General features: G+C 45.4%; 1 protein-coding gene and 1 long non-coding RNA gene across 2 annotated transcripts in view; one reads left to right on the forward strand and one right to left on the reverse strand.

The window, feature by feature from the left end:
- SIAE (sialic acid acetylesterase) overlaps positions 1–22,934 on the reverse strand; it is a 423,980-nt gene that overhangs the window by 287,978 nt on the left and 113,068 nt on the right. The gene's annotated exons all lie outside the window — the stretch shown is intronic.
- LOC144823421 (uncharacterized) overlaps positions 5,758–22,934 on the forward strand; it is a 454,764-nt gene continuing 437,587 nt past the window's right edge. Inside the window, exons 1-2 of the long non-coding RNA XR_013608789.1 lie at positions 5,758–5,850; positions 16,590–16,684. This is a non-coding gene — a long non-coding RNA (uncharacterized LOC144823421). The remainder of the gene's footprint in view (positions 5,851–16,589; positions 16,685–22,934) is intronic.

Genomic DNA, 22,934 nt, shown 5'->3' on the forward strand with positions numbered 1-22,934 from the left:
GCCCTAGCAATCGCAGTGCACTTCACTAGGGACTGACACATAAATCAAATAAGCCAATTATGGAAATACCGATCCATAACACATTTTACAACAGGAGCACTTGCACTTTACCACTGATCAGCAGTGAGGAAGGTGCGCAGAATCATTACACCAGCAAAAACAGAGTCACAAGCGGGAGGTCAGAAAGCAAAAACTCAGGGGAAACGCGCCAAAAGATGCCAAGTCTAACAGGGTGCCATTGTTATACAAGGAAAAGAAGACAGAAAGGCATGCCTTAACCTCCTGCATGATGAAAGGAACTATGTGACCCTGCAGACTGATCTGACTAGTAGTCTGCAAAATGCAATTAAGAATTTAGTAGCTGAGGCCATGATCACCAAAAACTTACTGGACTTCCCTATGACTACTGAGCCCAGGATGCCTCAATTCTAACTATGCCAAAGATGCCAAGGATGTCATTGATCTTGAAGTCTTTGATGTTCCTGAGACTTCTTGAACAGGGGGCAAGCTCTACCTCAAACCCTTGGAGAAACTCACAAAAATAGATTGCAAAAAGTTCAGTCCAGTCCTTTCACTGCCCAAGACAGAAGCAGCCACTGTAGGCCAAATGTATAAACAAAAGAATGCTATGGAGGGATTAATCACTCATTTATTTTACACTCAAGGCACAATTAATTACCCTGATATGAATTATTTTCAAAAGTCACTAAGAGCAATTCAGTAAGATACATATACTATTCGGCAGGACAGTAGGATACAAAGACACAAAAATTCATAACAAAAAACATCAAACATCACTGATATAACATCACTATAATACATATACTCAAAATATACAATCTAAACACAAACCCTAATTTCTACAACTACTGGTGCACACTCCTTAATCTAAGTGATGCACTATGAGGTAGTCCTCTTAGCGCCAGAGTTATTAAACCTCTCTCTTAATCCCCAATCAGCACCCAAACTAACATATAAAAAAAATGAAACATCATTGGACTCCTCAATTGTCTGTCGACGCCATCGCGTTTCAGCCCACAATTTCTATAGGCCTCTTCAGGACAAGGGAACAATATATCTGTATTCTTCTTAAAACTCTCAATTTCAACAACAGTTAATAACCCCTAGGGGATTAACCCCCCCTTGAACGGGGAATCCAAATTCCCACTTTTTAACCTTTATACTTCGTAATGCTGTGTTAAAAGGAAATCGGTCGCCCTCCGGAGCAGACTTTTCAACACAGCAAAGCACACAGCAAAGTGGTAGCTCCTCCTCACAGCTTCGCCAGCTCTTCTTCTTGGTAGTCTTCCTGATCCCAAAAGAGTTCTAAATTCTTGTGGTCTAGGCCCCATTATTTATACCAGCAATTCCTTTATCCTCTGAAGGCAGGGGGGCCTGGACCTAGTTCACACCAGTTTTTGGTGCATCCTGCCAGTGTGCACCTTCTTCCTTTGTCAGTGTGGGCCAGGGTCCTCAAACGCACCACAGGAGGTGGAGCCAGCATTGTGGAAGGCAGGCACAGTCCCATTCAGAGCCAGGTGCTACTCCTCCCACCCATCTATGTGCAGATAGGTCGATTAAGCCCTTTGCTGACTCACCCTGTCTCCTGGAGACTCCCCCAGCCCCCGTCACTCACAAACCAGACAGCTAATACACAAGCCAGCAGAGGCAGGCTGGATGGTTAGGTCAAAAAATACCTACTTTCTAAAAGTGGTATTTTCAAACACAGAATGATAAAATCAACTTCACTAAAATATGTATTTTTATCATTCTGAGTTCAGGCATACTAAACTCGAATTTCTACCATGTTCCCTGGGTCAGTTAGGATTATAGGATGTTATAATCAAACTGCCCACCCTGGCCTATGGGGAACAGGTAGCCTTGCAATAGTGAAAAATGAATTAGGCTGTAATTCACTATCAGAACATGCCACACACACACCAGGGCATGTCCTACCTTTCTCATACAATGCACTCTGCCCATGGGGGTACCTTGGGCCTACCGTAGGGGTGACTCATATGTAGAAAAGGAAAGGTTTGGGTGTTGGCAAGTGTGTGCACTTGCCAAGTCGACATGGCAACCCCAGTCTGCGCACAGGCTCTGCAAGGGTAGGGTAGGGCAGAGTTGCACTTTCCGGCGCCAGCTCTTCTTCTTGGCAGTCTTCCTGATCCCAAAAGAGTTCTAAATTCTTGGGGTCTGGGCTCCATTATTTATACCAGCAATTCCTTTGCCCTCTGAAGGCGGGGGGGGGGGGGGGCCTGGACCTAGTTCACACCAGTTTTTGGTGCATCCTGCCAGTGTGCACCTTCCTCCTTTGTCAGTGTGGGCCAGGGTCCTCAGACGCACCACAGGAGGTGGAGCCAGCATTGTGGAAGGCAGGCCAGTCCCATTCAGAGTCAGGTGCTACTCCTCCCACCCATCTATGTGCAGATAGGTCTATTAAGCCCTGTGCTGACTCACCCTGTCTCCTGGAGACTCCCCCAGCCCCCGTCACTCACAAACCAGACAGCTAATACACAAGCCAGCAGAGGCAAGCTGGATGGTTAGGTCAAAAAATACCTACTTTCTAAAAGTGGTATTTTCAAACACAGAATGTTAAAATCAACTTCACTAAACGATGTATTTTATCATTCTGAGTTCAGGCATAATAAACTCGAATTTCTACCATGTTCCCTGGGTCAGTTAGGATTATAGGATGTTATAATCAAACTGCCCACCCTGGCCTAGGGGAACAGGTAGCCTTGCAATAGGGAAAAACGAATTCGGCTGTAATTCACTATCAGGACATGCCACACACACCAGGGCATGTCCTACCTTTCTCATACAATGCACTCTGCCCATGGGGGTACCTTGGGCCTACCTTAGGGGTGACTCACATGTAGAAAAGGGAAGGCTTGGGGGCTGGCAAGTGTGTGCACTTGCCAAATCGACATGGCAGCCCCAGGCTGCACACAGGCTCTGCAAGGGTAGGGCAGAGTTGCACTTTCCGGGCTGTTTGCATGGGTGGCACAATCCAGTGCTGCAGCCCACCAACAGCATTTGATTTATAGACCCTGGCACACGCAGTGCACTTTACTAGGGACTGACACATAAATCAAATAAGCCAATCATGGAAATACCGATCCATAACACATTTTACAACAGGAGCACTTGCACTTTACCACTGATCAGCAGTGAGGAAAGTGTGCAGAATCATTACACCAGCAAAAACAGAGTCAGAAGCGGGAGGTCAGAAAGCAAAAACTCAGGGGAAACGCGCCAAAAGATGCCAAGTCTAACAGGGTGACATTGTTATACAAGGAAAAGAAGACAGAAAGGCATGCCTTAACCTTCTGCATGATGAAAGGAACTATGTGACCCTGCAGACTGATCTGACTAGTCGTCTACAAAATGCAATTAAGAATTTAGTAGCTGAGGCCATGATCACCAAAAACTTACTGGACTTCCTTACCACTACTGAGCCCAGGATGCCTCAAATTCTACACTATGCCAAAGATTCACAAAGGCAGGATGCCCCCGCCAGGCAGACCTATAGTGACAGTCATACGTTCAGTGCTTAAGCCACTTTCGCATTATACAGATTGGTTCTTGAGACCCCTTGTAACATACACAAGACCCTACATCAAGGACATTAAACATCTGCTGAACCTACTTAAAGAAGAAGTATACAACCCTATAACAGAAACTCTGTTATGCCTGGATGTTGAGGCACTCTATAGGAGTATCTCGCAGGGGGAGAGCCTGCAAGTAATTACCAAGCTGTTGCTTGCTCAAGAATGGACAAGGGTTGCCCCAATCCAATAGATAATGAAATTGGCAGAAATGGCACTGACTGAGAATGTCTTCACTTTTGAAGATCAAATCTATTTACAACACCATGTGACTTCCCTGGGGAGTCCTTTTGTGCCAAGTATTGCTTGCCTCTACATGAGCTGGTTCGAGAATGAGAACATATGGACCAACAACCCATTTAGCGACCAAATACGTCTGTGGCTGCCATATATTGATGACATCCTGGTCATTTGACATGGAGATAATTCCATCACTGAACTCTTTAATGTGTGGATGAAAGAAACAAACTCATTTCGGAGCTTCACAAATCACAACCAATAGAACCTGTGTTTCCTTTCTAGATGTCAACATCACGGCAAAAGATGGAAAGCTTATTAGCTCTTTGTACACCAAACCAACTAATCTTAAGTCTGTTACACTTGAACAGTGCTCTCCTCTGCGCTCTCAGAGAGAATAATCCAGTGGGTGTGCTTAGAAATCACACAAAACTGTTCCGATATCCTGGACTACAAGAACAAAGTCAAGAAACTCATTAAAACAGAAAGAAAAGGAATATCCAGAAAGGATTATTGCTAAGACACAAAAGAGAGCATGAAACAAATGCCCCAAGAGATGCCCTCCTAGAGACCAAAACAAAGCAAGACAACAATTTAATCATTTTCGTGAGCACCTATAATTCTTCCTCCAACACCATCAAAAGGATTGTGAATAAACATTGGCAAATTCTCACTTCCAACCAGCTGACCACAACAAACCACTGTTTTAATTAAAAAGGAATATGAGCATCAGATAGAAACTAGTGCACAGCAACACGTGGTGGAAACATTCTGAACAACAAATTATGCTTTGGGATCTCCCCACAGTCACAGGACATTTCTCTTGTGGGAAATGCTCAGTATGCCCTTTAACAACACAATTCAAAACAATAGAAATTGGCCCTACCTACCCCTGCGAGCAGTGGGTACATACAAACTGCAATAGCAGTAATGTGATATGTGTCATTACCTGTCCATGTGGTCTTCGCTACATAGGAAAGGCAACAAGGTAAATCAACATCCGCATAAGTGAGCATAGGAGTACTATCAGATGCAGGAAGGCATCGACAAGACTAACGACACTCTTACTAGAGCAAGAAAGACTTAAAATAAGAAACTCACCTCCCAAGTTGCGATCAGCAACAAACTCCTAGAAAAGTAGCAAAGACTGGTCTACAAATTGAAAACCCACAAATGAGGACTGAACTATGAAATACCATGGAACCAACTAAGCATCTGTTCGTCCACCTGTCATAACCAAAAAACCTCATAATCAAGCTCAGTATCTCCAGAGCCAAATTTCACAACATTCTAAGGGCTCTTTTACTCATTAAAAAAATTAACGCTTTAGCCATTTCACATAATTTTTTAGATCCCCATGGCAACATGGCATAAACTCCAATGATTGCTGCGCGCGTCCATCGGTAATTTGAAGAAATAGATACCAGGTTTATGAGGATTGATCAACCAGAACATACACTATAAGATTAACGTTAGAATCAACAACCATGTGATAGAAACTAGTGATCATTTCTCAGCCTTGGCAAGAAGAACCACACCCATACGTGGCGCGCTGGTAGAGGAGCCAACATGAAGGAGTCCACACTGTGGATACTCTTTTTGTCTTTTTATTTGTAAAAGCCACCATAACAAAGGGAAATGTTCTCTCCAAACCACCGTAGAGACCAAGACACCATGCGGTTCGGAAAGACTACATCTCCCATGATTCCAGGGCCAGTGCCTACAAAAAATGCACGCCAGCCCCCTATGAAGACATACAGAAGCGCTGCGCTGGGCGTTTACAGTGCTCTTCCCCGCAACTGCACTTCTACAGGCATTCACTTCCTGCTAGTCTTATCACGCAGCTGCAGCCGCAGCCTGTTAACTGTTCCAACAAGGCAAACACTGCCCCTGATATTCCACTTACTCACACAACAAGCCGGACCCACTGGGCTCCTGGACAGAGAAATACTCACGCTCCCTTTGCTACAAGCAGGTAGACCAGAGCCACGTAGGTTGCAAAGTAGGTACGGACCGTTGACAAAATAAGTGCCTCGATATGCTGAGCATCGCGTTATGTTCTTTACAACAATAGCAAATCCACTTAACTAATGCAGATTAGTGCCTCCGCCCCCATACTCTTGGTGTTTTATTTTTTTTAAATGACAACATTGTTCGTTTGCCCTTCTTTTAAGGTTTGACTACAGGCCAGGCCACCCACTCGTGCCCGCGTGGGGTCAATTATCTCCAAAACCTTGGGTGAGTGATGATACAGGATGCTTTCAAAATGAAAACTGCAATCTTAGATGGTCATTTCTAGGTGTATGGTTATACGCCAATTAAACCACATAATGGTCTATGTAAATTGTAAGCACCTCATTTCAAGCTGAAAAAATGTTTCGACGTGTGAGTGGTTTTTACTTCATATATAAATAAGAGGTGAAACAGTAGTGCACGATAATGGCATGATTCGCATGAACCTACATAAAGCAGCAGTAAGGAGTAGAAGCGTACACCAATGAGTGAGAACAAAATGCTCACAATATGTAGCATGTGATTATTTATGTATTTATTTATGCATTTTTATATAGCGCGGACTTTACCCGAAGGCGTCAGAGCGCTTCACATTAGGAACAGAAATGAAACATAATGAGAAACATTACAAAAGAACAGATTGCAAAAACATACGTTACTTACATAAGGTAATAGTGACAATTGTGAGCAAACAAAATACATGAGGTAGTAAAAACTGAGCAACCAAAAATACATGAGGTAGTAAAGGTAATAGTGACAATCGTGAGCAAACAAAGTACTTGAGTGAAGATTGTGAGCAACCAAAATACATGAGGTAGTAAAGTTAATAGTGACAATCGTGAGCAAACAAAATACTTGAGTAAAAATTGTGAGCAACCAAAATACATGAGGGTAGTCAAAAGTGCATAAGAGGAAATGAAAGTGACAAGTGTGCAGTTATAAGAGAAAACAGAGTATAATTAGAGGTATAGTCCTGCAATAGGTGCTAGACACTCAGGCTCAGGAACAAGCGTTACGCGGGCAAGGTGGCACTTGTGCAAGTATCAAAGGTAAAGACATGTGAGAGGTAGCAGCCGTGTGTTGCAAGGGCAGAGTGGTGTGTGAATGTTACAAAAGGGCACCGAACACCAGTACATGGAAAATACTGCAAAAAGGCAGACCCTCCAATCACAGGCATACACTGGGAAGGCACTTCCATGGTCATGGAAAGTAGAAATTATCAGTAGTGGGAAGTCTTCCTCACAAATAGCAAGAGGACGTGAGTTACTTTTGGAGGTGTCTCTGGAAGAGGAGAACTTTGAGGTCCCTTTTGAAGGCCTGGGAGGATTAGGCACAATGGAAAGGTGATGTACGTGTCACGTATTGTAGTAGCTTGACCTTAGGGCGACAACTGACGATAGGGCACTAGGACCCTATAGGGCAGTGACCAGGTCACTGGACACCATATTCTGTAGGGCCAGGAAGTGAACAGAGAAGACCAGGACTGACCATAGGACAGACGTGCTGCGACGCGCTCCTGCGATATCAATAAAAGAAGTATATGCACCCACCTGCTGTCCTGTGATTGATGCGCCGACTGCAGCCAACAAGATACGACATATGGCAACGAAGGGAAACGGACACACGCGTGGAACATCGCGTGTCCAAGAGGAGCATCGGTGAAGGAAAACAGGTGCCAACCCTGGATGCACAACAGCAGCAGTAAAAGAAAAGATGCACGGGGCTACACGGGAGCCCACCCCGACAGCGTCCAACAAAGCGCAGCTGATCGCGGTAAGGGAAGCGTCAGCGTAACAGCGTGAGTGCCTGGAAATCAAAACGTGAGGTCCTCGCGCTTGAAAATCAAAAGCGCAAGGTGTCGCGAGAGCACAAAATCTCGGCGGCCATAGTGGAGTCAGACAAAGGGAGCCAATAACAGCACAGAACCAGCAAGGCGGCCATCTTAAGGACAGGCAACGCGAGATTTCTATCGCGAAATCTCGCGTGATTGCCGGCGGCAATTTTGTGTGTGACACAAAGGCATACAAACAATAAAGAAGTGCAAGGCAGCCATTTTAAGGACAGGCCAGCAAAAAAAACCACAAAAAAAACAGTGGAAAACAAAGAGAAACTGGTGAAGAAAAAGGAGGAAAGGGACAAAAAGATCCCCACAACAAATAACAACCAGTAAGAACAAAGAAATAAGAAGGGAAAAGTGACAAGATCACTTCAACACATCAGCAAACAGAGGAAATAAAGGTGCAACAAGGCAAAGAGACAAAAGATGCCTGAGACCAAACAAAGTGCACACTATCGCAGACCACTGCCATTCAGCGTATCAGAGCCACAGGTGGGAATAAGATGGGAGAAGTGGATCATGAAATTTGAGCGATACATGGAAGCAACGGATGTAGTAGAAGCCAAACAACTAGGATTATTCCTGAATCTGGTGGGAGATGAAGTGGACGACCTTCTAATAACGCTCCCAAAGAGCGAAACAAGCACATACAAAGGACTGATAAAGTGTCTGACAAATAAATTCGATCCTCAAAGAAACATTGATTTTGAAAGATACAGCTTCAACATAGCTTTTCAACAACCCGACGAGTCAATGGATGACTTTGCAACGAGGCTAAGGAAATTAGTGGCCCATTGTGAATTTGAAAAATACGACAATGAGCAGGCCATCCGCCTAAGACTGATAGAAGGATGTCGTGACACAGACTTTCGTACGAGAATACTAAAGGAACCAACCACGCTAAAAAATTTTTTAGAACTGGCGAGAGCAGAGGCAAGGGCGATGGCGCATGCAAGACAAATGGACCGACGAGGGGAGCAAGTTCACAGAATAACAGACACGGGTCGAACTGGACATTGGAAGAAGGGGTCGAATGACCAGGTGACAAGAAAACAACAAGGGTCACAGAGTTACAGATGAGGGCTGGAATTTCCACATCGAGGAGCGTGCCCAGCATTTGGTCAGACATGTCGAAAATGCAACAGAAGCAACCATTTTGCCACCATGTGCCAAGGCATGCACTTCAAGAATGAAAGAGGAAGGCCAGGGAGACCTAGAACAACGGCAAACCGACATGTGCGACACATGGAAGCGAAAACAAGGAGCTCTTCGCTGGAGTAAGGAGAAGAAGAAGAAGCAGAGGAGAAAGTGGAACGCCTATATCTCATGTCCACAGACGAGGGACATGAGGAAGAAAACATCAGGCTGGTAGACAAGCAGTCAATAGAAACAACAGACTGGGTGACCATCGATGTAGGGCCGCACCAAGCAGAATTTGTGTTAGACAGTGGGGCCACGTGCAACATCATGTGCGCCACCGAATATGAAAAAATGAAGAGAAAACCACACCTACAACCATCAAGTGTACAAGTATTTACCTGGGGCGCAAAAAGGCCAGTAACAAATTTGGGAAAATTCACGGACACCATGACACACAAAGGCAAAACCGTCACAGAAGAGATTCATGTACTACGAGGAGACATCCCCGCACCATGCTTATTAAGCAATGTCACGGCGAAGGTCATGGGCCTACTACAGATGACATACCACGTGTCTGACAAAAGAAGCATCCTACGAGAGTATCCGAAGGTAACAAAAGGACTTGGAAAGCTGAAAGGGAGGCAGATCACACTGCACATCAACGAATCAGTCAGACCTGTCGCTCAGCATCACAGAAGGGTACCGATCCACCTACAACCGCAAGTGGAAGAAGAAATAAAGGCACTGCTGGATCAAGACATCATCGAACCGGCTGAAGGGCCAACGCCATGGGTGTCTCTGATAGTTGCCGTACCAAAAAAGGACACTACACAAATCAGAATATGTGTAGACATGAGAATTCCCAACACGACCATTGAAAGAGAACGACATCCGGGGCCACATCTAGACGACATGATTAGCTGTTTGACGGGAACGAGACGATTTTCCAAACTAGACTTGTGTAAAGGATACCACCAACTAGAACTGGACCAACAATCAAGGTACATAACAACGTTCTCGACACACCTAGGTCTGTTTCGCTACAAACGGCTAAGCTTCGGAATATCATCAGCGGCTGAGATCTTCCAGGAAACAATCAGACAAATAATAAGACCAATCAAGAACAGCCTCAATTACAGTGATGACATCCTGGTATTTGGCAAGTCAGATGAGGAGCATGACAAAGCACTGAGAGAAGTCTGCTCCCAACTTGAAGAAGTGGGCCTGACGGTAAATGAAAAGAAGTGCGAATTGGGAAGAGAAAAACTGGTGTTCTTTGGGCACATCTTCTCGAAAAAAGGAATGAGGCCGGATCGCAGCAAGGTGGACACCCTAGAGAAGGCAAAACAACCAAAGGATGTAGCCGAGGTACGATCGTTCCTCGGTCTTGCCAGTTATTGTGCACGCTATATCAAGAACTTCGCAACAGTGAGCACACCACTGCGAGAACTCACGAAGCAGGGTCAAACGTTCAACTGGACCACAGAATGCAGCAAGGCATTCGAAGAGATAAGGGCGTCAGTGACGGCAGTCGACCACCTGGCGTACTTTGACCCGAGCCTATGCACCGAGCTGACAGTGGATGCCAGCCCAGTAGGCCTGGGCGCAATACTGGCACAACACAAGCATGGAAAAGACTCGCCAGGACGGGTCGTGGCCTATGGAAGCAAAAGTCTGTCAGACGTCGAGAGAGCATACTCTCAACCAGAAAAGGAGAGTCTGGCTGTGGTGTGGGCATGTGAGCACTACCACATGTTTATCTATGGAAAGCCGTTCACGATTGTAACAGATCACCAGGCCCTAGTCACCATATATGGCAACCCAAGCACCAAGATACCACCAAGGATTGAGCGGTGGGGAATAAGATTGATGGACTACAACTTTAAAATAGTTCACAAACCTGGAAAGGAGCAAAACCCGGCTGACTACATGTCAGGACACCCACTTCCCCATCGAGAAGATGGCACCACCATGGCAGAAGAATACCTAAACTTCATCCTCAAACAAAACACTCCGACGTCAATAACGATTGCCGAACTGGAGCAAGAAATGAAGAGAGATCCGACCATGCAGGCAATAGGGACAGTAGTGCGGCAACAGATATGGAGACACATCAACAATCTTAATTAACCCAGGGGACCAGGAGTATTATTCCGTCCACTCCGGTGGATAAAATCCCTTCACTCTCTCTTATTGTTTATACCACACCGACACATCAACAATAACAGCCCGACAGAAGAAGGGGTAATAAAAGAAGAAATGCTAGCTTTCAAGAAGAGAAGTGAAGAACTATCTGAAACAGAGAACGGAATTCTAATGAGGTGATCCCGAATAGTGATACCTTACAGGCTGAGGAAGAGAACAATTGAACTAGCTCATGAATCCCATCGAGGCATTGTAGCGACGAAGAAGATGTTGAGGGAAAAAGTGTGGTTCCCAGGATTGGATGGCATGGTGGAAGAAGCAATAGCACACTGTCACGTCTGTCAAGTAACGGGACCACCATCGAAACCAGAACCGCTACAAATGTCAGAACTGCCACAGGCAGTATGGACTGAGCTGGCAACAGATTTTTATGGACGACTAGAGACTGGAAACTACTTGTTAGTGGTCATTGACGAGTTCTCAAGGTTCCCGATTGCAAGACAGATATCGTCGACATCAGCAAGCGCCACATTACCAGTGCTAGATGACATTTTCGCTGCCTGGGGCTCCCCACAAACATTGAAGACGGACAACGGCCCTCCATTTTCTGGAGAAGAATTCCGTCGATTCATGGAATATCTGGGGATCAAGCATCGGAAGATAACACCTCTGTGGCCACAGGCCAACGGAATGGCAGAACGATTTATGGGGACTATAAAGAAAGCCATCCAGCGAGCAAAACTGACACAAATATCGATTGGACAAGCACTGTGCCAGGTGCTGAGAGATTACAGAAACACCCCTCATAGCTCCACAGGTCGATGCCCAGCGGAACTGGTGTTGGGACGATCGAGCAAGACAAGACTGCCTCAATTAGATGCCACAGTGAGCATAGATCGAAATGACATCGTGGAAAGGGATCATGAAGCCAAGAGGAAAATGAAAGAATATGCCGATAAGCGGAGACACGCATCGGAATCACACTTAAACGAAGGAGACCTGGTGGTGGTGAGACAGAGACAACAACGGAAGTCGGACAGCCCATTTTCCAAAGATCCGCTGGTAGTGACCAAAGTGAATGGATCAATGGTGACGGCAGTTTCTGACCACCAAAGAATAACGAGAAACAGTTCCCATTTCAAGGAGCTCAAGGCGGAAGACGAAGAATCAGCAGCAACACCACCGAAAGTGGAAGACAGAGAGCAAGATATCAGCGGAGAGACCAGACCAAGAAGAACGTGCAGGAAACCACAAAGACTCATTGAAGAAATGTAGAATGAAGAACTTTCTCTCTCTCTCTCTATCTCTCTCTCTTTCTCTCTCTTGCTCTCTCTCTCTCTCTTTCTCTCTACAGCCATCAGCAAGCAATGTTAACAAAAAGGGGGCGACAATGACGAACACAAATGTATCAGGAACTTTTGTTTGTGACAAAGGTGGAGATGTAGTAGCTTGACCTTAGGGCGACAACTGACGATAGGGCAATAGGACACTGTGGGTCATAGGGCAGTGACCAGGTCACTGGACACCACATCCTGTAGGGACAGGAAGTGAACAGAGAAGACCAGGACTGACCAGAGGACAGACGTGCTGTGACGCGCTCCTGCGATATCAATAAAAGAAGTATATGCACCCACCTGCTGTCCTGTGATTGATGCGCCGACTGCAGCCAACAAGATACGACACGTATGAGAACTCACGTTGGCAAATATCCTCATGCCACAATATATTGTGCTTACAGGTACAACCAAGAGTGGCAAGTCTTACACTGCCAGTGCATGCTTTGAGTGTATTTGTATGCGGCACAAGAATACGTAAAATATGTCACTGGGGGAGAGCTGAAATTAGGAACTTACCCAGACGAAAGCCATTAGTTTAGGACTGAAACATGTTGGTAATTTTAGGGTCATAGGACGTAAAACCCCTATTGTACTATATATTTTAATCTGTCCAATCCGCCCCACTAATAAAGGGATACCTGGGGTGAGGATGAGGAATTTTTATCTTTACAATTATGCCCCCTAATAAACAATCTTCATAAGAGTTCCGTGTAGTTTGGTTGAGCCCACCCTAATCTTTAGGATTCAGGGTGAACCTGATGAAGAAGCATGCCACTATTAGTGTGTTTGAGGGTAATATATACAACAAGGGTTTTTGTCCCTACTCCACTTTCTTAGGAGTGGCGCACAGGTGAGGATGAAACACCCCTCTTCCACCCCCCTTTTGTGGGTACTTTAAATCCAGAGGTATACATTTTTGTTAACAGTGTTTAGGTAGGATGTATCCCTTCTTCCTTGGTTAAAGGATCTCTCCACCCTTTAGGCACTGGTCCCTCTTAACCTCCTTTGTTTTGAGTTTTCCACACCACTGCCTCCAAGTAGACCATGGACTGTGCTTCGCTACCCTGAGAGAGTCAAGGACTACAATAGGGTGGTTGGTTTTGATTGAGGGAGTGATTTTCGACCTATTACTAGCGCAGGCCTCAAATCCTGCACAACTAATAGACCAGTTTCTTTACAGTGTTTCAGGATAGAGTCCATAATCTGCAGGGAAATGGACCAACTTAAATGTTTGGGATTCTCTCATCTGGTCTACATAAGCCACCTGGGAGATCAGTTTGCACTCTGAAGTGAGTCCCGAACAAGTTGGGTCCAAACTTCTTCAGATAACAAACCACGGCAAAGGCTTCCTTCTCAACCGAACTCCAACGCCGCTCTCTGGGAAAAGAGGGATGCCTAATATTAAAGGCAACTGGTTGGTCCTGGCCCTCATCATTTACCTGTGCCAACACTGCCCAAATCCCATGTTCAAAAGCATCTGTCTGAACAATGTATCCCTCATTAAAGTCAGGTGCTTTTATGATAGGTGCTGAGCACAGAGCCTCTTTCAGGCTGTCAAAGGCATTTTGACACTCCTCAGTCCAAATAACTGTTTTGGGCAGTTCCTTAGAAGCAGGATTTGCAAATACCATCATGGTACCATACCCTTGCACAAACCTGTAAAACCCAGTCAGGCCAAGGATCCTGGGTTCCAAGTCTTGTGAGCCTCCCAAGTAAGGATGGTCGGGCTTGGGCTGAAGACCTCGTCCTGGCCTCCACCTACGTCGTGATCCAAGGATACCACTGAGTCTTGCACTATTTGACAATTGGCAGTCAGGAGTTGAAAATGCAGACTTCCTCCTGACTCCTTGCATGTATCATGAAGTCAAAGCAAATGTACTTAGGTACTTGGGAGGCCCCAACTTTTCTATAATCTCATTAGCTCTTCGGATGAGGTGCCTATAAGTACCAGTGTCTGTTCAAACCCACACAGGGCCTCATACAGGTTTCCCACCTTTCAGGTTTGGTTTGGCCAGCACAACTGGGCTGGCTGAAGGACTGTTGGAGAGCTCAATCACCCAAAGCTCTAGCACCTTAGCAACCTCAGACTTGATTTGATTCTAGCTTTGACTTGGTCTGACACTATGTACATTTTACTTTTGAAGTGAGCTGTCACCTGGGTCTACATCATGAGTACACTAAGTTGTCAGACCTGGGGTCAAAGAAAACAGACCAGAAAACTGTTTGAACAAGTTTTAACAGTGATTTTGCTGTTGGACTGGCAGAGTGGATAGGACTACTCCAGCCAACGAGCCATCTTTGACATTACTTGACAGCAGGTCTGGGAGAGGCTCGCTTTCCTCTTGTTCCCCCATATGTCACCATAAGCACCGTCATGTCTGTTCTGTCATGGTTTGTCTCCAACCAGTTAACATGGATCACCCTGTGAGAGCACCTTGGGCTACCCAAGTCCACCAAATAGGTCACTTCCCCTTGCTTCTCCAAAACTGGATAGAAGCCTGTCCGTTTGTCTTGGAGGGCTGTGTGGCCACAGTTTCTAAAACACACTCCGATGGTCCTAGCTTGTACTCCATCAGGGAGGGCTTCTGGTTATACCAGTGCTTAGCAAGCACCTGGCTGGCCTCAAATTACTTATTTGCCTTTTTCACGTACTCAGTCATTGTGGAACAAAGACCTAGTACATAGTGCACCAAATATTGTTTTGGCTCTTTAATGGGGCTCTCCCATCTCTTACCAAACTTAGTAGACCTCTCACATGGTGACCAAACAGAAGTTCAGATGGGCCAAAGCTCACTTATTTCTGGGGCACTTCCATATAGGCAAAGGGTAAGCATGGAAGAAGGGCATCCACACACCCCTTCTGAATTTCTCTGGTAAACCCATTATCAAGCCCGTCATGGTCTTGTCGAACCTGTCAACTAGAGCATTATCTTGGGGATGGTAGGGAGCGGTGAACTTGTAAATAACACTACACTCACCACACACTGCTTTCAGAAAAGTAGACACATTTGGTGCCTCTATCTGAAACCACATCCTTAGGAAAACACACCCCGGTGACGATACCAAGTAGGGCTCTTGTCACTGCAGGAGCAGTGACTGTCCTAAGTGGGGTTGCTTCTGAGTACCTGGTAACATGGTCCACTACCACCAGGATGAACCTGTTCCCAGATGAGGTCAGAGGGTCAAGGGGACCAATAATATCTATCCCTGGTTTCTCAAAGGGTGTCCCCACTACAGGTAGTGCTATTAGGGGAGCCTTTGGCTTGTCTTCTGTCTTGCCACTGGCTTGACTGGTGACACATAACCAAAGGAATGTGTTCACTTTCTATGACATCTGGAGCCAATAAAAGTGATTGAACAACATTTTCCAGGTTTTGGTCTGCCCCAGATGATCATCTAGAAGGATGTCATGGGCCAGGTTGAAGAGGAATTGTTTGTATTGTTGGGGGGCTACTTCTCTCCTGGGATCCCTTGCCTCACTATACAGAATTTGCTCACCCCAGGATACCTTATGAGAACCATTTCCATCTCACTTTTCTTGCCTTTCTACTAATTGCCTCAGGCCCTGAAAACGTGCCATCAATTCTCTCACAATGTGGGCACTGTCACGATCCAGTTAACTGAATGCCTGATTCTCCTGGAGTGAAGATAACTCTCCTGATCGCCTGCTGACTAACCATCAGCCCGCAAATACTACTGCGAGTGCTGAAGTTAAGCCCCATGGAAAGGGGATTGAGAGAGAGCAAGAGAGACTGGCTGTAGAACAGCTTCTGGACTGGACTTAAATGACCTCTGGACCAAGCTTGGTAGCAAGCAGTGTTGAATCTTGTCCCTGGCTCTGGATTTGTCCGGTATACCTCAGGTCTGGCTTTAAGAATCACAAAACGAGGTCACTTGTAAGATTCAACACACAAATGAGAGCTAATTAGTCTGAGGAAGCTATGCAAATGTCAAGCTTTCAACCGTTCATAAACTGTATATAACCTTACCCTATTGGTCACTACCTCAAAATACTGGGTACTGAAAACAAATGGATAGGTGCCAGGGGAAGTGACTAAAATGTCTCTATTCCAATGAACAGCAGATGCTTCTCTGCCTCCTTGGACAATCTTTGAGTTTTCAATAATTACGACATGGAAATTCACTTCCTGTATTGTCTTTTTGAGGCTCTTTATAGAAATGTATTTTTAGGTGCAGTGCACTGACCTTGTTTCATCGTCGTGTTAGAGTAGATCGGGAAATCTCACTTTATGTCCTTTTCTTTTGCAGATATAGAATGCAGGAGCGCCCGGGATGCTCGCGAGATTTTATAGTCCAGGAGCTGCAAATGAGATGGGAGCCAGCACGTTGGGATTGGATTGCAGGTAAGACTGGAACTCAACTGGGAGTTCCTCTCTCTCTTCAGGGACTTAAAGCCAAGTGAGGCTTGGGGGAAATGGGTGCGGTGTATATATAGGCTGCACCCTAAAGATGGCCGTCAACTCTTGTGAGAGTTCGAGATCTTGAGCCTCACTTCTCAGACTGAGGAACCTGGAATTTGGAGAGACAGGAAGGAGACCATTTTGCAGATAGATGTGGGAAAACATGCGGGAGGGATTTAAGAAGGGTATAAACCAGTGTGATGTTTTGGGGGTGGACGGCCTGGCCTGCGGGGTTGTGTAAATCACAATTGGCATCTTGGGAGAGGTGGGACTGGCACTGCTCAAGAGTACTCTTAGAGACCTGAAGGGAACCCAGAAAACGAGTCTCGGGTCAAAGCAGCACTCTTTCCCAAAAGGCTGACTGACTGGACGAGGCTTGTCAGGATTGCAGTGATTAAATTGTCAAACTAGTGGAGGGGCATGGACATTATTAGCATGTTCCATAGACCTATCTGACGGGGAGTAAACTTTCCAGTCCATAAGATAAAATAATGTTCCCCATAGTCTGAAGCCTTGGCATCTAGTATTCGCTGTAGTTCAAATTCCTTTTGACTCTCAATAGTTATTGGATGAGGAGGGGGGTCAGGGTGGGAAGATGGTACAAGAGGTTTCAAAAGGGAAGTGTGACATACTGGATGTATCCCATAGTCCTCGAGTAATTCCAATTTTATGGCTACTGGATTAACAATTTTGATCACCTTGAATTGTTCGATGTATCTGGGTTGGAGCTTTCGGGGCCCTTCTAGATGTATGCTTTTGGTTGCTAACCAAACTAGGCCTCCCACCTAGCATGCTGGGGCTGGACATCTGTGAAGATCTGAATCTTATGGAAGAAATAACCATTGTGACTGGAGTTGGACAAGTCTTTTAACCATGTGTTAGGGTCGAGAGTCTTTGTGGCTTCCCTCACTTCTCCCAGGAATGTACCTGACTCTGACTTGCAACTACCTATAATTCTATCTAGGGAAATGATGGACAACGTTCTTCTTGCTTGCCTGGTGTGGGTTTTAAAATGCAAGATAGTGCATCAGCTTTGTATTGTTTAGCTCCAGATCAATATTTTATGACACAATTGTATTAACTAAAAAACAGGACCCATCGCATTTGTGCTTTGGCTGATCGAAAGAATTGGAGACTCTTATGATCTGACTAGATCGTAATGATATGGTGACCCCTAACAGGTAATGCCTCCACCCCTGAAAGGATAGTTTGATAACCAGTAACTCTCACTCTGTTATTGTATCATTTTGCTCTGCCGGGAGGATTTGTTTTTGGCAAAATAGGCTATAGGATGCATCTGCCCTGATTCTTCATCTCTTTGAGTAGGCACCCGCCCACAGCGTATTCAGAGGCATCAGCTTCAACAAAGTAGGGCTGACTGCGATTAGGGTGTTGTAAAACCACAGCAGAAGTAAATCAGACTATGCAAATGCTTGGTTAGCATTTGTAGTCCAGTGAAAGGGAACTCCTTTCTTTAACAATGCTTTGACTGAGGCTGCAACTTCAGAGAAGTGAGTGATGAAGCGTCGATAGAAATTGGCAAATCCAATCAAAGTTTGTAAATCTTTGACATATGTAGACTCTGGTCATTTTAGACTTGCTTGTACCTTCCTTTTGTCTATTTGAATTGCCATAGGAGTTTTTACAACGCCTAAAAACTCCACCTGGTAAGCGTGGACGACGCAATTATCCAGCTTGGCAAACAGATGATGTTCTCACAATTTTTGTAAGACTACTATTGTTCAGTTTAAGAGCAGATCAAAATATCGTCAATATAAACGATGCATGAAGTTCATTTTTGTTTAGAAAAAAAACACAGGGGAGGAGACTGGTGAGGTAGAGTGATGAATAAACGTGCAAGATAGCAGTTCCTCAAGATGTCTTTTGTCAAGCTTAAAAAGAGCATAAACCCTGCTAAAGGGTAGCGTGGTGCCAGGTACCAGTTCGATCCAGCAGTAAAACTATGATATGGCAGCAACGTAGTGGCTTTCACTTTGTTGAAGACAACGGAATACTCTGGTTACTGGCTGGGGAGGTTTTAAGGACTCTGTTCCAGAGAAATTTGCAAGTCAGAGTAACCCAGTCCAGGGTTGCAGTTCTTGCCACCCATTCTACTTTAGGATTGTTTGCTGTAGCCAAGGCTCTACTAAGATTGCTCCAAAAATAGAGGTGTCAATTAAGTTGAAACTGATACTTTTGGAATGACCGTTATCACTAATGAAGTTCACAGGTTTTGTGTGAAAGGTGATTAATCTGGATCATAAGTGTGAGCCCATCAGTAGCTCTCACTGGTTCTGGTTGTTGTTTCTGACAGAACGGAATTCCCAGGGCATTAGCCTAGGATATGTCCAGGAAATTCCCTGTGACCCCAGAATCATGTAGAATTCGAAGAACTCTACTAATCTGATTAGTTTTCACCAAGGTCGCTGCAATGTTTGGGCCTATGGATGGCCATAACAGCGAGGTGGTTTGGGACCAAAGAAACAGGTGTATTCGGAGAGCTGATCCTGTCCCTCATTCAGCTCTTTAGTTTTCCGACACTGCGTCTGAGTGGTCTCCCAAAGCCGCAGTCTTCTTGGGGTCTTTGGTTTTATTAGGCATTCTCACACAAAGCCCCCTTTTCCACAATAAAGACAGATTTTGTCTGTATCTTTTTCCTTTTCCTCCTTGGCTGAGGACTTTGAACTCTTCCGATTTGCAATGGATTGAATTCTTCAGAGAGCTTTGTCTCAACCATGTCCTTCTTTTTGCCTTGGAAAAACAGAATCATAGGGCTTTCATTTCTTGACTTCTTGCCTTTCCTTTCTCCTAGGCGATGATATAATTCCACCACTAGTTCTATGAACTCTAAACAGTCTTCAGGAGGATTTACAATGTAAGAAAGAATATTGTTAGAAATTAGGTTCTTGGTTTACTAGGGTCTCAACCGTAGTCAAATAGCAACCACAATCCCAGTTAACGTAAGTGTCAAACAAATCCTAAAGTAATCTTTGATCACCCTCTGGTAACTTGGCACGGAGCAGTCAGGCTTAATTTACACGCTGTGTATAAAATATTTGTGGAACACTTCAAACAGTAAAACAGTGAAAACTGTGAAAACACCACATAAAGATACCACACCAAGTTAGAAAAATAGTTCTGACTTTAATAAATAAAACAGGACCTAAACGACAAAAATCCAAAGAGTAAATTGAGATATTGATTTTAAAAGGTTTGAGAGAAAATTGCATTAAGTGTAAATCGCTAAAATGGGCTATCTGACTGCGCTGAACTGGGACAAAGTCAAAATTCAGACCGACCAAGATTCAGCACGGGCCGTTTTCAGGGTCCCAATTAGCCTCACTGAAAAAAAAGCACCTCTGACAGACAGGAGTTGATAGGTACACCTAAACACATTGCCTTTTGGGTACCCTAATACTTCACCCCGGTTTTAACTCTACCACCTGGAAGCAAGAATAAACTATTTAAAGTTTACTAGGCAGGTATTTTTAACTATTTACACATACCCCACTCCATCACATCACTACAATCGCACCACACATAGTCAATAATTATAAGTCACTATCACTATCCTCAGCCTTCACTCGCTCTTCTACTCACCGGCACCGTCCCCCACTAACGTCACTACCTTTGCCTCCCACCCACCGCCTACTTCACCTACTTCACCCACACCACTCGCCCACAAACACACTTTGAATGCCATCCCACTCTTTAGCACAACAGAACCTTCCAACAACGCTAGTATATCCCCCCCACGATACCCTGCCCGCTCTCCAGCTCACTACTCAACCATTCACCATTGGCTCTCACCACCAACCCCATCCCCAATGCACCTCCTGACCTGACTTTATTCACCCTCCAACAAGTCAAAGAGGATATTCTACAAATCAAAAAAGATGTCCACGCAATCAAAGACCTTCTCTCCTCACAGCCCAGTCTACCTCCCACCACCCCCCTACCTTACAAACGGCGCACCCTCCCTACATACCCTCGCCTCCGACGACATCCGCGCTGGCCGACTATCCCCGTTCGCAACAACTCCCACCGCCCCCGCCGTGTCCTCAACTCATTGTCGGACCGCGACCTATGCTCTCTCCTACGCTCTTATGGCCCAGGTCCGGTAAAACACATATCCAGCACGCACATCCCCATACCCACAATTCTTACAAACCCTCTGAGGCTCCCAACACTCAACAACAGAGGTTCCGTCCCTAACAACCTCAGAAAAGTTCCACTCACTCTAGAAAGCTCGACCACCCTTCTCTCTCCCAAACTCAAATGCATTCTACTCAACTGCAGATCGGCCCAGAGACACTCCTCCGACATCGCTGATCTCGTCTCAGCTAGGGATCTGGACCTGGCCATTCTAACAGAAACTTGGCTCACTGAAGCCTCTACCCCGATTATGGACATACTAGTCCCCCCCAACTATCACATCATTAGGCTAGACAGGTCTTCAGACAAGACGGGCGGGGGAATTGCATGCATTTTTAGAAGCAACCTCTCCGTTACTAAAGTCACCTCCCCCTTCCTCTCCTCCTGTGAACTCCTCTGCCTTGACATCACCAGCGAGGGCAAACAAGTTTGTGCTTTACATCTCATCTATCACCCGCCTGGTGACAATCTCATATTCAGCCAACAACTCATGGACATGATCACTTCCAATGCCGGTCGGCAGACCACCCAAGTCTACCTGGGTGACTTCAATCTCCACTGGAACGATCAGAAAGACACAGTGGTGAATAGTCTCAAAACTTTCCTTAATGCGCTTGACCTCACCCAAATTTGCGATAGACCAACACACGACAAAGGCTCGATACTTGATCTCATCATTGCCAAAGAGAATTCTACACAACTGGAGACGATTCTACCCTGCGACTGGTCAGATCACCACATTATCACCTTCTTTATCAATGAAAAAGTTAAACCTAACCCGGCTCAACCAATCAAATCCAAAACATGGAAAAGGGACATGAAGAATCTCAACCCCTCTACTCTGCCTCCCCACATCGGCAATCTCCTCCTTCCCCCCTCAGGTGCCTCGGATGTTCAATCACTGACTGACCACTACCTTGAATCTATGAATACATTAGTCAATGAAGTCGCCCCACTGCAACTGAAGAGAGTCTCCACCAAAACTTCTAACCCCTGGTATGACGACCGACTCAATGACGACAGGCGTTCGATGCGAATGGCAGAGCGCACCTGGAGAGCGGACCCTTCAGCACTGCACCTCAAAAGGCTTAAAAACAAGAGAAATGCCTACTTCAGGAAAATAAAGCGCACAAAGTTGGACTTCTTCAGCCGCCAGTTGGACCAAGCAAAAAACAGGCCAAGAAAACTGTTCGAACTAATCAAGACCCAAACAAAGGCACAACCTTTACAATCAAATAGCACAACAAGCGACACCCCACACTGTGAAGACTTCTCTGCTTTCTTTAAGCTCAAGACTGACAACATAAGAAATGACCTCATCATAGATGTAAGCCGATTCCCCAACCACACCAGAATGGTTAACACTCAACCTAAAAACATGGCATCTTGGCTGTACTTCGATACCTACTCGGAAGAAACAATACACAATCTGCTCTGCACCTTGAAGCCCTCTAATCACCTCACAGACCCTCTACCTGCTAATGCTGTAAAAGACTTCATCCCCTTGCTCCTCCCTCTCTGGACCAAAATCATCAACTGCTCCCTGCAACAAGGCCTCATTCCAGACTCCCTCAAGGTGGGGCAAGTCACGCCTATACTCAAGAAACCTACAGCTGATCCGTCTGACCTAAACAATTACCGGCCCATCACCAATATCCCCACCCTGGCCAAACTGCTGGAGAAATGTGTCCAACTCCAACTAACAAGACACATTGACCAATTTGACCTCCTCAACTCTCATCAATCAGGCTTCCGAGCGAAACATAGCACGGAAACAGCTATGACACACATAATTGATGACGCCCTCCAAATTCTTGATCGCAATGAGTCCTGCCTCCTCATCCTTCTTGACCTCTCGTCAGCATTTGACACGGTCAAACATGAGAACTTGCTGGAGCTGCTAAGCACTAGAATGGGTATATCGGGAACGGTTCTCAAATGGTTTTCGTCCTTCCTTCACAACCGGTCTCAGAAGTTCAAGATCGACAATGTGCTATCTTCACCTGTGCCTGCAGATCTAGGTGTTCCACAAGGATCC

This window comes from Lissotriton helveticus, chromosome 3_1 (assembly GCF_964261635.1).
Source record: "Lissotriton helveticus chromosome 3_1, aLisHel1.1, whole genome shotgun sequence".
NCBI classification, from domain to species: Eukaryota; Metazoa; Chordata; class Amphibia; order Caudata; family Salamandridae; genus Lissotriton; species Lissotriton helveticus.